The sequence below is a fragment of the Sminthopsis crassicaudata genome, chromosome 5, assembly GCF_048593235.1.
Source record: "Sminthopsis crassicaudata isolate SCR6 chromosome 5, ASM4859323v1, whole genome shotgun sequence".
NCBI classification, from domain to species: Eukaryota; Metazoa; Chordata; class Mammalia; order Dasyuromorphia; family Dasyuridae; genus Sminthopsis; species Sminthopsis crassicaudata.
The window spans coordinates 144,520,939-144,536,584 of NC_133621.1; the positions used below are offsets into that span (position 1 = coordinate 144,520,939).

Here is a 15,646-nt window from a genome sequence, read left to right on the forward strand (position 1 = left end):
GCAGACTACCCTTATTATACAGTCACTAAAATAGGTTTCTTTTATTCTGGTTATAAGATGGCAACAAAGGAAAGTCTTCAGAGGCTTAGTGCAATGGCATAGAAAGAAATTAAAAATAGAAATAGGGACTATTTTACTTTCTGACATTCTATCCTCAGAAATGAATACAGTGCCTTGTCAATAGTAAACACTTAATAAACATTAACAGGAATCAAATTTACATATTCATATCTCTTATTATTGGTAAAGACAGATGTTCAGATTTGCTAGTGTATCTATGGAAATCAAATCATAATGTAGAACATCACACTATCTAATAACCAAAAAATAATGCCACCAATTTACTGTCAGTATAGTAACTTTGTATAGTTTTGCCTAGTGGTGGTGATGGATTTGGATGTAGCTGGCTACTTGATTTTCCTGTTCTTCTATTAGAAATTGTTTCCTAACTGATACACTGAGGAGCACTCTGCTATAATGCTGGTCTCCCTGCTTTCAGTTTCCCCCATTATCCTTAAGTGAATTTCTGACCTACTCAATAAACTCCCTTTTACCTCGGGATAAAATCTAAGTCCTTCCATTGAGTTTCAAAAGCTCTGGTTCAGGTTATGTTTCCAACCTCATTGGATATGAGGCAGACACTTTGCCCTCTTCAGTACAGCCAAATGGGCCTTCTCTCTATTCCTCACACATGGAACTTCATCTCCCAATTTCATGCACTTGCATTGGCTCTCTTCAGTGCCTGGATTGTTGTCACTTTTCACATTCACCTCAGATAATCCTTTTCTTTCCTCAAAATATAGCTCAGGTACATCCTACATGAAGCTTTTCTGAATGCCCCATTTGCCAGTGCCCTCCTTCTGGTTTTCTATTTAAATACCATGTATTTGTGAAGTGGCTGGGTTGTACGGTGAATAGAATACTGGGCCTATGGATGGATTCAATTCTGGTCTCAGAAACCTACTAAAGGTCTGATTCTGGATAGGCTATTTAACTTCTGTTTGCCATAGTTTGCTTCTTTGTAAAATGGAGTTATTCTGAGGATAAAATGTGATATTTAAAATACTTCATAAGTCTTAAAGTACTTAATCTTTATTATTATTGTTCTTATTATTATCTGCACATTTATATGTGCATTTCTATCCAGTAACAGCATATTAGCTTCTTGGAAGCAAGGATCGTTCCATTCTTTGTATCCACAGCACTAGCATAGTACTTGACACTTTGGTTTCTCTTATATGCATGTTATTCTTTTGATTCTCTTAACTTCACTCTGTATCAGTTCATATAAATCCTCCCATTCTTTTCTGAAATTTTCACATTTGTCATTCTTAAAACAGAATAATACTCCATTACATCCATATATGACTTAGTTCAGCCATCCCCCATACAATAGGTACTTAATACTTATTGACTGATTGTTGGACAGATGATGGATGCTACTAGGAATGTGGAAATGATTTTGTTGAGTTTTAATATTCTCTTGGTGATTTTTAACTCTGGCTGAAGAATTCTCCAGGTAATGCCCAGGGCTTCCCTAATATTTGAAGCTGCCATACTGTTTTGGCAGTCTACATGATAATTAATCATGAATAAATGATCCATAATACTTAATGAATTTTGGTTTCATTATCTGAGGATAATAATATCCATAGGTTACCGCGAGGGGTTATTGTGAGGATCGAATGAACTAATGCTACTCACAAAAGATACTAGAGATATTGGTGCTTCTTGGTACTATCATGTGCTTGTTGTTTGTTCTTCATTTTTGAAGATGCCCATGACATCTGGGAAGTGATGACATAGATTTAACTGAAAGAGGGCTGAGTCATCTTGGTCCAGTGGCCAGATATAGATGACCTTGGATGCAGTGGGAGACCTTGATCTTTTAAAGCTAAGGTTTTTTAACAGGTCTTAGTTTGATTGAGGCAAAGCCACTGATTAAGGTTAGTTGTCTCTATGCTAAAGGGAAAACAGATATAAGTCATGTTGAAAGTCAAATCCTTGCCAGTGACTCTATGTGTCTTACATCTCCAGTTTCCTTTTTACTGGAATAAGTAGATGGATAGGCAGAATATGAAACTGGTTAACTAGATTTTTAATTTTCTAGATGAATTGGATATGCTAAATAAATTCTTTGGATTATAAATAAATGATATAATTTATTACCATTTCCCTTTAAGAGTGTTAGTGTTACCAGAACTTTTTCTTCTATCACAAAGAAATGGCAACAAAGTAAATGCCTATTGTATGGGGGATGGCTGAACTAAGTCATATATGGATGTAATGGAGTATTATTCTATTTTAAGAAATGACAAATGTGAAAATTTCAGAAAAGCATGGGAGGATTTATATGAACTGATAGAGTGAAGTTAAGAGAATCAAAAGAATAAAATGCATATAAGAGAAACCAAAGGAATAATGAAATAAAAAGGAATAGTGTATAATTAAAATGAGTAAGACTTGCCCTGGAAAGAATTGAGAAAATATGCCTTACTTTCTTCACTAAAGAGTTAGGAGACAATGAGGGTGGAATGTTGCATAAAGCTGTCAGAAAAAAAGTCTATATACTGATAAGTTTTGATAATATATTTTTTTTCTCTTTTAAAAATCTTTTTTTCCCTCATAAGGGAAATTTCATTGGAGAAGGACAGATGTAAGGATGTATCCAGAAATCAACATGATTTAAAAATGAAAGACATCAGTAAAAGAGGGGGAAGATCACATTCTAGCTAACACAATCAGGTAGGAATAATTGGAAATTTCATTAATGAATAACAACTCCCATTTACCGTTCATAATTAATGACTAGAATATGTATATATTGACAAGATCAGTCCTGAACATTTGGGAAATACATATAAGGTGGCAAAAATGTTGCTCAGGTAATAATAGACATTGGTAACTATTTTGGATGAAAGGGGTTCAACAAAAATTGAAAGCAAGATGGCTAATGGATGTAGGGAAGATAATAAAGGAGATGGAAAAGATGGATATTAGGATATGAAAGAGAAATAGTGATCATGTTACAACATTGTGAACTGATAGAAAATCCTTTAAGTCAGATATTCTGCTTGCATTATAGCAATTAATTCCTATTTTGTTGTTTAGTTGTTTCCAGTCATGTCTGATTCTTCATGACCTCATTTAGGGTTTTCTAGGCAAAGATACTGGAATGATTTATCATTTCTTCTCCAGTTCATTTTATACATTAATAATTTTATAGATTATAGATTAAGAAGCAGAGTTAAGTGACTTGCCTAGGATCATACAATAAATAAGTATCTGGGATCAAGTTTGAATTTAGGTCTTCCTGACCTACAGGACTAGTGTTGTCTCCACTGTGTCATTTTTAATGTCTACAAGTAAATGATAGTATTGTGAAGTCATAATTATTGTATTTGATAGGAAGGACCCACATTTTTTTCAACGTTTTCATTTGCTCATATATTTAGACAAAGGTCTTATTTAAATTAATAGATAAATTAATAAAACAATATCTTATAAGATAGATATGTCAACTGAACATAGAGTGAACAATTTGTTAATTATTCATATTGGTTTATGAGTTTATTAAGTTCTATGACTTTATTTTCTTCTTTCTGTCTGGTCTGCCTTTGGCAATCTTTGCTACTCCCCATCACTTCAATTATTTCCTTTTTACACATGACTTCTTCTTTTACATCTCCAACATGACTTCTTCTTTGAATTCTGGATTAATATCTTTAACAGCCATTTGAATGTCCTCTTAGTGTCCCAGTATATATTATTGTTTCACTGAAATTTCTTTTTCTTTTTGACTTCTCTGTTTATATCAATGACACCACCATTTATTTGGTCTTCCACACCTGAAATGTTAATTTTCATCTTATCTCCATCATTTAATGAGCTGCCAAACCCTTTGGATTCTACCTTTACTATAATGCATCTATTATATCTATATACTTCTTTCTATTCTTTCTGCTCCTACTCTGCTAGGACTGCTATGTCCTAATACATTCTATCTAGATTATCATAATGTTTTCCTAATTAGTCTTGCCATTTCTAATTTCACATACTCTCCAATCTAGCCTTTGTATTGTTGCCAGATTCATTTCCACTTATTCAGTCTTGATGATTTTACTTTTTTCACTCTTCTAGTTATTCTCAAGGCCCTCAATAATTCTTTATTCCCTTCTTTTACAACTTTGTATTCTATTCCTTGACAACATGTACTCTCTGCTGTAGCCCAAAGGTGTCAAACTCACAACATTTGGGTTACAACATTCCTGAGTGCAGCCTGAACCAGATGAAGATGTCTTTGGAGAATATTTAACAACAAAACAAAAACAAAAACATAGATAATGTTAATATGTGACTTTCCCAGTTAATATGAGGCCCACAGGGATCCTTATTTATAGTTAGTGGCTCCTGTTTTATGTGAGTCTGACACAACTGCCATATAAAACTAGAACTCATCACCATCAATGTGATGAACAGAGAGTGCTAGGTGTGTAGTTGGAAGAAATAAATTCTAATCCCGTCTCTACCACTTATTGTCTAAGTGACCTTGGAAAAGTCAATCACTATCTTTAGGCCTCAATTTCCTCAAATGTAAAATGAAAGCTTGGTTCTACTTGCCTCTGATGTCCCTGTCATTGATCAATAAATGATTCTCTGAGCTACCTCCTGAACATGTTCCATGATATCACAGACCCTAAGCTTCCAGAAAAACAAAAGAACATGGTGATGTTTAGAACCATTTCCTTTTATGGTCAACACAGGCAACTATAGATGGAGTTTAATTGGGGATTCTTAGGAGAAGCCCTCACTGCATTTTCTTTCCTAGCAGAATGATTCGGATCCTGAATTAATAATTCAGAAGAGGTAAGGTTTCTCAAAGGAAGCTTTGCCTAACTTAGTTTTTACTCTCTTCTACTTTAAGTATGAATGAGAACATTATAACATTTTAGCCCCAGAATTTTCAAACATAAACAGAATTTTCTGATGTGTGGTCAAAATTCAACACATCTCTCACTCTTTCTCTCTGTTTCTATCTGTCTCTGCCTCTCTATTTCTCTGTCTTTGTCTATCTCTGTCTCTATTTCTCTCTGTGCCTCTGTGCGTCTCTCTCTCTCTGCCTCTCTCTCTCTCTCTCTCTCTCTCTCTCTCTCTCTCTTCTCTCTCTTCTCTTCTCTTCTCTTCTCTTCTCTTCTCTTCTCTTCTCTTCTCTTCTCTTCTCTTCTCTTCTCTTCTCTCCTCTCCTCTCCTCTCCTCTCCTCTCCTCTCCTCTCCTCTCCTCTCCTCTCCTCTCCTCTCCTCTCCTCTCCTCTCCTCTCCTCTCCTCTCCTCTCCTCTCCTCTCCTCTCCTCTCCTCTTCTCTTCTCTTCTCTTCTCTCTCTCTCTCTCTCTCTCTCTCTCTCTCTCTCTCTCTCTCTCTCTCTCTCTCTCTCTCTCTCTCTCTCTCTCTCTCTCTCTCTCCCCCCCTTCCCTCCCTCCCTTCCTCTCTCCCTCCACACAATACATATGCATATGGGCACACTCAGGCAGGCACACACACACACATACACAGAATCCTTTTTGGGAAGGAGAGTCTGCTATTTTGTTCTGATTCTGCCTTCTTTGTAAAACTTCCATATAATAATAGCCATATGACAACCAAGGCAGTTTTCTCACTGGGGATTACTTCGATTTCTGTGCTGTCAGCCTCATGCATTATAACGCTGCCTGTGGCAGGCAGGCTTTAATCACCCATAAATGCACCACCTGTCGTTTCTTTATTGCCTCATCATGAGACATATCATAGTTTACTATGCAATGTGATTGAAATACTACACAGAGCCTTAGAATTCCAGGAGCCCCAAATAGAGAAAGAGGCTGGATTTCAGTTAGGTGACACAGGACACAAAGGTGAATCTGAAAAACTTGGTGAAGAGTAATGAAAATTCGGATCTGTGGGCCTGTCTTGGCAATAAGGGGAATGTTAGAGAACAGAAAGCATGATTGAAACAATGGATAGGTTAAAATAAAAAGAAAAAAGAAAAGATTGAGACTGGTCACAACTTTTCTTAGAAAAGAAAAATAGAAGAGTAACTTTAGGCTATGATTTAGCCTAATCCTGGAAGACCTTGGAGTTTTATCTCTTTTGCTCTTGCTTTGATCTAAGCTTTTCAAGGTGACTGCACTGTAGTGGTAAAGGTTGCAGCAGGCATGGAGTCCCAAGGACAAAGAGAATAAAAAAACAAGGAAGGAAGGAGAAAAAAGAAGGTGGAGAGGATTGGTGAGGGAAAAATGTATCATCTTAGAACTTTGGTATGACCTGGTAGGATAAGAAGTTAAGTCAATGATTTTTCTGATTGCACAGATCATCTCATCCCAGAGGGCTATAGCCTTCTCTCTGCAAAGTCTATGGCTATATTTGCTTTATTTTTCCTTTGGGGCATAATCATTTCAAGACCTAAAACCACTCTATATTCCTTAACTTTGATTAATCTTTTGTGGGATTCATTCCATTTCAGAAACTTTCTTAAATGGTTTTTGGAAAGTAATCATATTAAATCCAATAGATAAGTATTTACTCGCATCTTCTATGTAAAAGGCACTCTGTTATATGTTGGAGAAAGAGACAAAATGGAAAAACAGCCATTGTCCTGAGATAGCTTATATTCTGGGAATATCTGATATGCACATGGAAAAACACATACTAAATAATTTGAGGAAGTAGAGAGCGGTGACAGGTGGAAGGATTAGAGAAAGCTACAAGCAGAAGGTGGTATTTTTATTCAGTCTTGAGTAATGATGATAATAATAATGGCTAACATTTTCAAAGCATTTTTAATATTTTTTCAAAGAATTTTATCTATATTATATTGTTGAATCTTTCTAATAACGCAGTAAGGCAGGTAATATTATCGGAATCCTCATTTTATAGATAGGAAAACTGAAATTCAAAGCAGTTAACCAATTTGCCTGTGGTCAAAAAGTTATAGTGTCTGAGGCAGTATTTGAAGTCAAGTCATGCTGACCCCAAGTCTATTGTCACTTATAAACCATCAGGAAGGTCTTCCTCATCATAAATGTAGCCTCTTCAAAAATCCAATAAAACTTTACTGTTAGAGATCCAAACCTTTGTACTTCCAACTTACACATTTCCCATGAAGGAGGAAGAATAATTTCAACGAATGAGTTCACTTGGATAATTTTCTCTTAATAACTAAGTTAGAGAATGAGAATTTGTATGGGAGGAAGAATGGAGAGAATTTCTGGATGGAGAGGCACTGCTCATATTGTATACATCTGGGCAGCATCTTGCAATGAGTAATTCTGCAAAGCAACATGAACTTACTTGGGTATATGAAGGCTTCAGGCAGGAGGTGAGAGGGTCACACAGGGAGGTCAGAGGTGATAGATCACAAACCTGGCCTAGTTAACAATTTTGCCGGGGGCTAGATCTGGGTACAAAGAATATGTCTCTAATGTCTAAGTGAAATTAAAATTTTATAAAATAACGTTCACTGAATTTTATATAAATTGGCTGGTGATGATTTTGGCAAGCTAACATTTTCTTTCTTGGAATTTGGTGTATTTAAATTGCCACTCATGACTAACAAGGGCCCAAGCATATCAACCTGATCATTTGATATCTGTTACATTATATATTTCTATCTTTAACCAGAATAGGTATTTAATAATTAGGGGGAAAATGATCCCCTGAAATCTGATAGCATGATTCCTGGTAACCCATACCATATGCATTAGCAAATATGAATTCTTTCTTTTTCTTCTTCATTCCAGAAGGAAGGGGGCAACAAGCAACATTTCTAGTTTCCTCTCAAGGGCTTTAGATGTTTACGTCATTCCAACTGAGAGCTAAGCATGACTGCAGGCTGAAACATGTATTTACTTGCTGTGCTTGTCATGCAAGTTCTCATCAAGGAGATAACTAAACCATTGATGAGAAATGAAAAGAGATATGGCTTAAAAAGGCTCAGCAAGCTTAGAGTGTTGAGAATTTGTGATTCAAGTAATAAGCAGCTCAAGTCACAATCTAGTAAAACACCAAAATTGGCATTTTGAGGGTTCAATTCTCTCCTCTGACACTTACTAGCTGAGTAATCCCAAGAAAGTCACTTAAACTCTGTATGAGCTAAGTATTCTATGGGGTGCTACTAATCAATTGAAATCCTGGAATGGTGTTATCAATTTCAGCCAGTGGTGTAGTGAATTTGCACAACTAAACTTCACACCTATGACCTTATGATAAAGTGCTAGATTGTTGGATTTGACTGAATTCAGCAGACCATGATGAGAAGGGTATAATGCATTCCTAGCTCTCTCATAGGGACCACCATTCTGCTTGAGTGAAGCTTTGCCTCAGTTTCCATTCATATGCTTTATAATTCTAAAGCCAAACTCAGTGACAGCTATTCTAAGGCCATGAAAGATCGAGAAGAGGAGGGAAGATCTCTTTCATGCAAGCGGATCTTGATTTCATATAGCTAAGAGGATTGGAAGCACGCTGAACATTTTCTGAGTCAGTAAAAAACCAATGGAGACAATGGATTTGAATTCCATCTGATTTCTAAGGAAACCCTGCTAAGCAAATATGTACTTACCTAGATACCATGAGGACTGGATTTATTTCAATGGTACAGAGAACTGCTGAAGGAGAAAACTCCTCTTACTAATGCAGGGCTGCATTTTCTCTGCAACTGGTAGTCTTGGAGTTGCCTAAGATGCTGAGGGGTTGAATCATATAGCTATTAATGTGGCAGAGATAGGACCTGAACTCAAGTCTTTTCTGGTTTAAGCAGATCCCAGTTCTCTCTCCTGTGATATTTAAAAAGTTCAAGAGGTTTGTAATTTCTCGGTAATTAGTCATTTTAATAAAGGAAGTCAGTGGCACTCTCAAATGCCATAGATCCCATGGAGGCAGGCTCATGGTGTATATGCCCTTTGAAAAGTGGTGTTCTGGAGGGTCACAATCAACTCTGATTGGTTAACAAGTAATGAGAGAAAATGAATATTATTTACTACGAAGGGCTGAGCTTATTCTAATGAACTTTGATTGTTTTTTACTTTTAAATTGGGCAATCTATTCAAAAAATTTATTTCCATCCAAACCTGTGTAGACCACAATGGGTTTCCCCATCTTAGATTAAATTCCTTGTAAAATTGGATGAGATAAGATTACTCATGTAGGAGAAAATTAATTCAATATCATCCAAGAGACTGAACTTTGAAATAAGGACTAAAGAAAAAAAAGAACTCTGGATCTCTCCAATAATTTGTTATTAATAATCATTTTTCTCACTCTTCTTTACCCAGATGCCTCCCTCCCCAAGATGGAACATTATTTTACTTATTTTCTTCCTTATGTAAAGGAGCACTCGAAAAAGACAGAAGCAAAAATCAATTATTATATGAGATGGATTTTCATGACAAGAGCTACATATGTAGTGGATTGTTTTCTTTATTTCTTGTTTAAGGATAATCAGCCCTTTTCCAGCCATCAGTGACTCTGCCCCTTTAATAATGAATCCTTAGCCTTCTAACAGACAACAGTGAAAATTTTCAGCTCAGAGGTATAGCAGTAACAAAGTCCTCCATTACATAAGGGTGAAAAGTCACCCAGAGTAAAGGAAACTGAGGGACTATATGCCCAAGGGTTAGAAGAATGACATTGGTTGACATAATTGTCAAAAGGGAATATGGAGAAGGATATCTCCTTGAATGTGAGCTCTACAGCTAAGAAGCTGCCTGGGCAGTTACTGTACAGCAAGGGAGAGGGAAGGAAAACTTATGAAGGGCATTAATCAAGGTAAAAGTGAGAAGAAAATAAGAGGCTTCAGGACACAGTCTGCGGGAAGCAATAAAGAATGATGGAAACCATAAAAAGAGAAGTAAAACTAAGACCACAAGAGCAGATGCGCACACAACAACTCAAATAACCTCCTGTGACAGCAGAGCCTTTGCCACCGACATCAATAAGGATAAAGCTAGTGAAGCACAGGACAGGAGATGGGATTATTAATGAGCAGCCAGGCCCCCTGGAAGTCTCCCATCTCTGAATGGGATGCATCATGGTATATTAATACAGGAGACAGCTGGGGTCAAGGGCTTTTTATGGTAGTTACCCAGTGAAAGAGGGAGGGAATAAACATTTATATAGAACCTACTATGTGCTAAGCACTTTGCAAATATTTATCACTTGATGCTCACAACTCTGTAAAATGGATGCTGTTATTATCTACATACTGAGGCAAGCAGAGATGAATGATTTTTCCAGGGCCCATAGCTTTTGAGACCAAATTTGGATTTAAGACTTGTTGATTCCAGAACTAGCAATCTGTTCACTGTACCTCCAAAGGTAGCACTTCCAAAGAAATGGTCAGGCAACATCTCCCATTTTTGAAACAGAAATGGATGCATGTTGTTTGTCCTTAGTCTTTTTATAAATGATGAAAATCATCATGGGATGTATTTGCTGAAGGTAAAGTCAGCCCAATAAGCCAGACACTGTGCAAAGTGCTATGGATACAAAGAAAGATACCCCTGCCCCCAAACCAGGTCCTGCTCTCAAGAATGGGGGAGACAGCATGCAAAAAAAACTATGTACATTTAAGATATATACAGGATAAATGGGAGAAATGTGGAAACTGTAATTTTTTAAAATAGAAAGTACAGTCTCATACAGAAATCTTATTTCACCCTCTCCAATCGTATTTTCCTATGCTACAGCACTCAGATTTTTTTTTTAATTTTCAAGTGCTTCAAGACTCGATATCTTATAGGATGAATGAACACAATCTTAGGACAATCTTTTATTACTAGATTTGTGATTCCACAGTTGGTCAGTGTGATTCCAACAAGATTTTTGTATTTTAAGACATGATCATCTTCAATAACAAGATTGCTGATGCTCGTGGATTTATCAGCTGTCCTTTTCTGTTTCATTGCATGATGTAGCTTTAGCTTGGCAACCTCTGACTCAGATACCAGTGATACATAGGAAAGTTTGCTCCTGGTCCTTGTTAGAGGTCTTCAAGGGTAGTTCTCATCATACTTCATTTCAAAAATTCTCAGATTGGGAGCTTCTTCTGCTGTCATCTCCATAGACATTCCCATTAATCCTCTTGTCATTATCTGGGCTTCAAAACCCATCTTGTGGGAGAGTCCTAAAGGAGAATTCTGATCCTTTGCCATTGGCTCTGCTGGTGGAAGGTTGTTCCTCATCAGAACATCTGCTAGGTCTGCTCTGTGGTCCTGAGATCTACTGCAAGAGCTCCTGGAGGAAATTGAGTTTTGTCTATCAACTGCCCCTCAGTTTTACAAGGAGGGCAGATGGTTGGGATGGATCTGGGGCTTGGGGGCCAGGCTCTCCAGAGTTGCCAGTTACAGTCCTTACAAAGTCAGGGCTTTGAGGAACAGCATTGCATGAGGAGGAGATACCCACAGAACCTGAGCTATTGTCACAACTGGGATAAACATCTTTGTTTTTCCTCTTCTCAGGTATGTCACTGGCTGCTTTCATATTTGCTTTGATCTGTTCATTTGTGATCTGGCAGCCCTTCTCACAGTTATTTTCCTCATTGGAAGATGACTTCAGCTGGCCCATTTGATGAGAGGAGCTGCATCTCTTTCTAAGTGGCAACTTGCCTTTTCCATTCACTGGGCATTACCTGGATTCTACCAGCTCTCTTTGTCAGAATAGTTCTGAGAACTGTTCTTAGCAATGCGGCTTCCAGGGGCTCCCATCCTCTTTTCCTCATCTTTGCTGTCTGAATTGTGAACAGTAATTGAATTGGTGATGCTTTTGCAGCAGGCTGAAGACTATTAGGTCTTGCTTGTTCTTCATCAATATCCATGAGAAAAACAGCCTGGTTATGGTTCATTTCTACTCTCTCCATCTTCCTGAGTCATTTCTTCCATCTCATTGCCTCAGCTGCAATCTGCTGCTCTTCAGCCTGTCCATCCTGGTGCATCTCATTCTCCTCATTCTGGTCATTGGCCTGCTGGGATTATTGTTGGGTACATTGGGGCTATTGTTTTGATGATTGTTATTTTCATTATTGGAATTTTGGTTGTTCACAAGGGCTGATGAAATGCCAGTCCCTGTACTTACACTCAGATTAACATGAGCACAATCCTTAAGTGGTTCTTGAAACATTTGGTCCAGAGAGATGAACTCCAGGCTTGGCAACAACTCAATGAATTGACTGAAAGACTCAACTCTAACTGCATGACATCTCACCAAGGTGAGGTCAACCAGCCGTATCCTTCTTGAATAGTCTGTGATCCACTTATTTGGGTTAAACAGATGAGGACAATTATAAATGAGTAGATATTTGATACATGAAAACACCTCATCGACAGCCTTCATCCCAATATCTGTGATGCTGCCAGGATTTTCTACATCATCTACAATTTCACCAAATCTGCACTGGTCATTTTGCACTGCAGTAAAAACTTCTACATAGAGGAAAGGCACTAGAATTAAAGAGAATCATGAAAGACTTCATGCTTAAGGTAGATTTTATGTGGGACTTGAAGAAAGCGAGGAAATACAGGAGACCGAGTTGAGGTTTATCTGAGAAAATCACTTAACTTTTCTAAATCTCAGTTTCCACATCTGTGAAATGGAATGAATGAATAAAAAACCATTTATTGAAAAGTTTCTATGGCCAATGAACTCTGATGATATAAATAAAAAAGCCAACCAGTGCCTGCTGTCAAGGAACTCATGTTCTAATGATTGATGATTATGGACAGATGATGGCCAGTTGCTACAAAGTAGATAGAAGAGCCCAAGGGTCCTTAGGGTAAAAACAGATAGCAAGGAATTCTCTTTTGTGTTATTTCCATGAATAAAATCACATCAGTTTCAGATGTTGAATTATTTGATGATGTCACAGATTTTTACAAAGAGAACTTTTTTTCTGTGTTTCTAGTAGATTTGGTTTATGAGGAAGCAGAGGCTGTTATCACTTGCAGAGATTTCACAGATGTAAAAATATTCTTTAAATCTTAAGAAAAACAATGTATGAAATCATAGTGGACTTAAGTTATATGATATGGTAACTTTCTTCTTGTTCTTATTCCTTCTCTTCTTCCTCCCTTCTCTTCCTTGCCTTCCTTTTCTCTCTTCTCCTTCTCCTCCTTTTGTTCCTCTTCCTGTTTCTCCTTTTTTTGAGACTAGGTATTCTTATCTCAACTAATATGGTACTGCCGCAGCAACTATTGAGCCCCATCCCACTGCTGTTCATCATAGGAGCTTTGATCACATCTATTTTTGACCTGAGACAGTTCTTCCTTCCTTAAGCAGACTGCTAGCTCTTTCTCCTTTTCCCCAATACTCCCAGGCTCATCATATTGGTGCTAGACTTAAAGTGGACATCAAATTGGCTTAGTCCACTGAAGCTCAGAACTATACCTATAGGCTCACCTTGTCATCTTGAATGTACTTTTAAAAAAATTATTTTTATTTTTTATTAAAGCTTTTTATTTTTAAAACATATGCATGGATAACTCTCAACATTCGTCCTTGAAAAATTTTGTATTCCAAATTTTTCCCTCTCTTTCCCTTGCCCTCTCTCTCAGAAGGGAAGTAATCCAATATATGTTAAACACATGTAATTCTTCTATACATATTTCCAGAATTATCAATGCATATTAAAAAGGATGTTGTGTGTATATTTTGCTTTTTAGAAAACTGATTGTTAAACATTTAGCAACATGGCCCTGCATAAAAGCTCCTTAGTGGCAAGGACTATTTCATTTTTGTCTTTGTATACTCTGTACCTAGCATAGGGTACTTATTGAATTAATAGACTTTTAATAAATGTTGGCTGAGTGAACACATGTGAAGTGAAGAAATGGAGACTAAGAGCTACAAAATGGCATGCCTCAAGCTATACTAGATCCAGGCCCTCTGCCAGGGATATAAATACAAAATAGCACCACCCTTGCCATCATAGAGCTGATATTTTTTAGCCTAAAGGTATTTTAGATAATCTCTGATGTCTCTTCAGATCTAAACAATTTGACAATCCCATAATGCTGAACTCGGGAGTTTGCATGACTTTGTGGAAAGGTCCAAAGTGAATCAGATTGGAGACATGGAGACATAAGCACTTATCACATGCATATTATGTGATTTTCTTCTCATTACCTCACCGTGCATAAAGAAACAATTGAAGAATAATGGATGTTTTTGTTTATCCTAAAGAAAGGAACTCATTACTTAAACAATAATAGGTCAGGTTAACTAACATCTTTAATTTAGGAAGGTGCTTTTATTGTTTTGGAAGCTGTGGAAGCTCTGATTTTTGAATATGTATACTTGCTAACCTTTTTCTATACATAAATAGCTAGAAGGGAATATAACATTAGAGTAGAAGGCAATTAATTACACACACATCATATATATATATATATATATATATATACACACACACAAACATGTAATTATATATAATGAATATTATATTTATATCATATATAGTGAGGTTTTACACCTAACCTCAGATTATCTATATCATTTATTACTTATAAAGACATTTAAGATTAATTAGCATGTACATATACATAAATGCACAAGTATATATATGTGTGTGTGTGTATGTGTATGTGTGTGGGCTAATGCCACAGTGGCTAGAACCCTGGATAGAGAATAGGAAGAACTGAATTCAAATCTGGCTTCAGATACTGGCCTATTTGCTTCTGTTTCCTCATCTGTAAGATGAGCTAGAAAGGGAATGGTAAATCACGCCAGAACCTCTGCTAAGAAAACCTCAAATGGGGTCAGGTGGAGTCAGATCGAACTGAAAAGCCTCAAAAATGTCTCATCTCAGATCATGGTTTGCAGGCTTTTTCTCCCTCTTTTTTCTTGCTGTGCCAGCAGACTTCCTTTTCCCTGTCTCTCTCTTCCTTGTTGAGATCCCTGGGTCATGGCGTCAGTCAGTTTGCTCAGAACTGTTCCTGATTCGGATCTCCTGATTTTGATCTGGATTGGTTGGTTGGACTTCCAGACCAGCTCTTTCATACTGTTACACAAGACTCGACCTTCCAAAAGGGAACGTGGCTCTAGCGCTAGAGGCCTTCTAACACGGTTCCCATTGTTGACTAACCTTGTGGCCTTGAGCTTGGCCCTGCCAGGGGTATGCTACCTGCCAGGCTCACTTAATTAGCTACACAGTAGGTCCTGGCCAATTCTGATTCGCCCCGAGAGGAGCAGCCTGCTCTGACTAGCTTCTGATGGGAAGCCATGGGCTGCTGGGAGGTTCCCTCCCTTTTCAAGAGTGGACCCTACGTTATCAGTATTCTAAATTACTGCTGAGCTACTTCCTGACTACATATTGCTGAAGCTAAACCAGCCTGCACTAATGCCTTAACACACCAAAGGTTAGTGGAGCACTTGCTCAATGGTGTGCCTAGAGCTCCGTGATTGAAAGCTTCTGCCTTCACAACTCCTAAATTGGCTCTGCACCCTTTAGGCCTTTGCAGGCTCTGCTCTAAGATTGTCAGGGCCACTGAAAAATTCCATCACATGCAGTATTTGAGTCCGTGATGACAGTCTAGCTCATTTCCATATTACTTGTCAAAACAAAAGGCAGCATGAGCCCTGGAAAAAATCATTGCAGGGAAGAAACAAGCTGCTTTTTAGATA

At 37.5% G+C, this 15,646-nt stretch overlaps 1 protein-coding gene and 1 pseudogene across 1 annotated transcript in view; both read right to left on the reverse strand.

The window, feature by feature from the left end:
• LHFPL3 (LHFPL tetraspan subfamily member 3) overlaps positions 1-15,646 on the reverse strand; it is a 715,308-nt gene that overhangs the window by 118,780 nt on the left and 580,882 nt on the right.
• LOC141542696 (F-box only protein 38 pseudogene) overlaps positions 5,481-15,646 on the reverse strand; it is a 47,391-nt pseudogene continuing 37,225 nt past the window's right edge.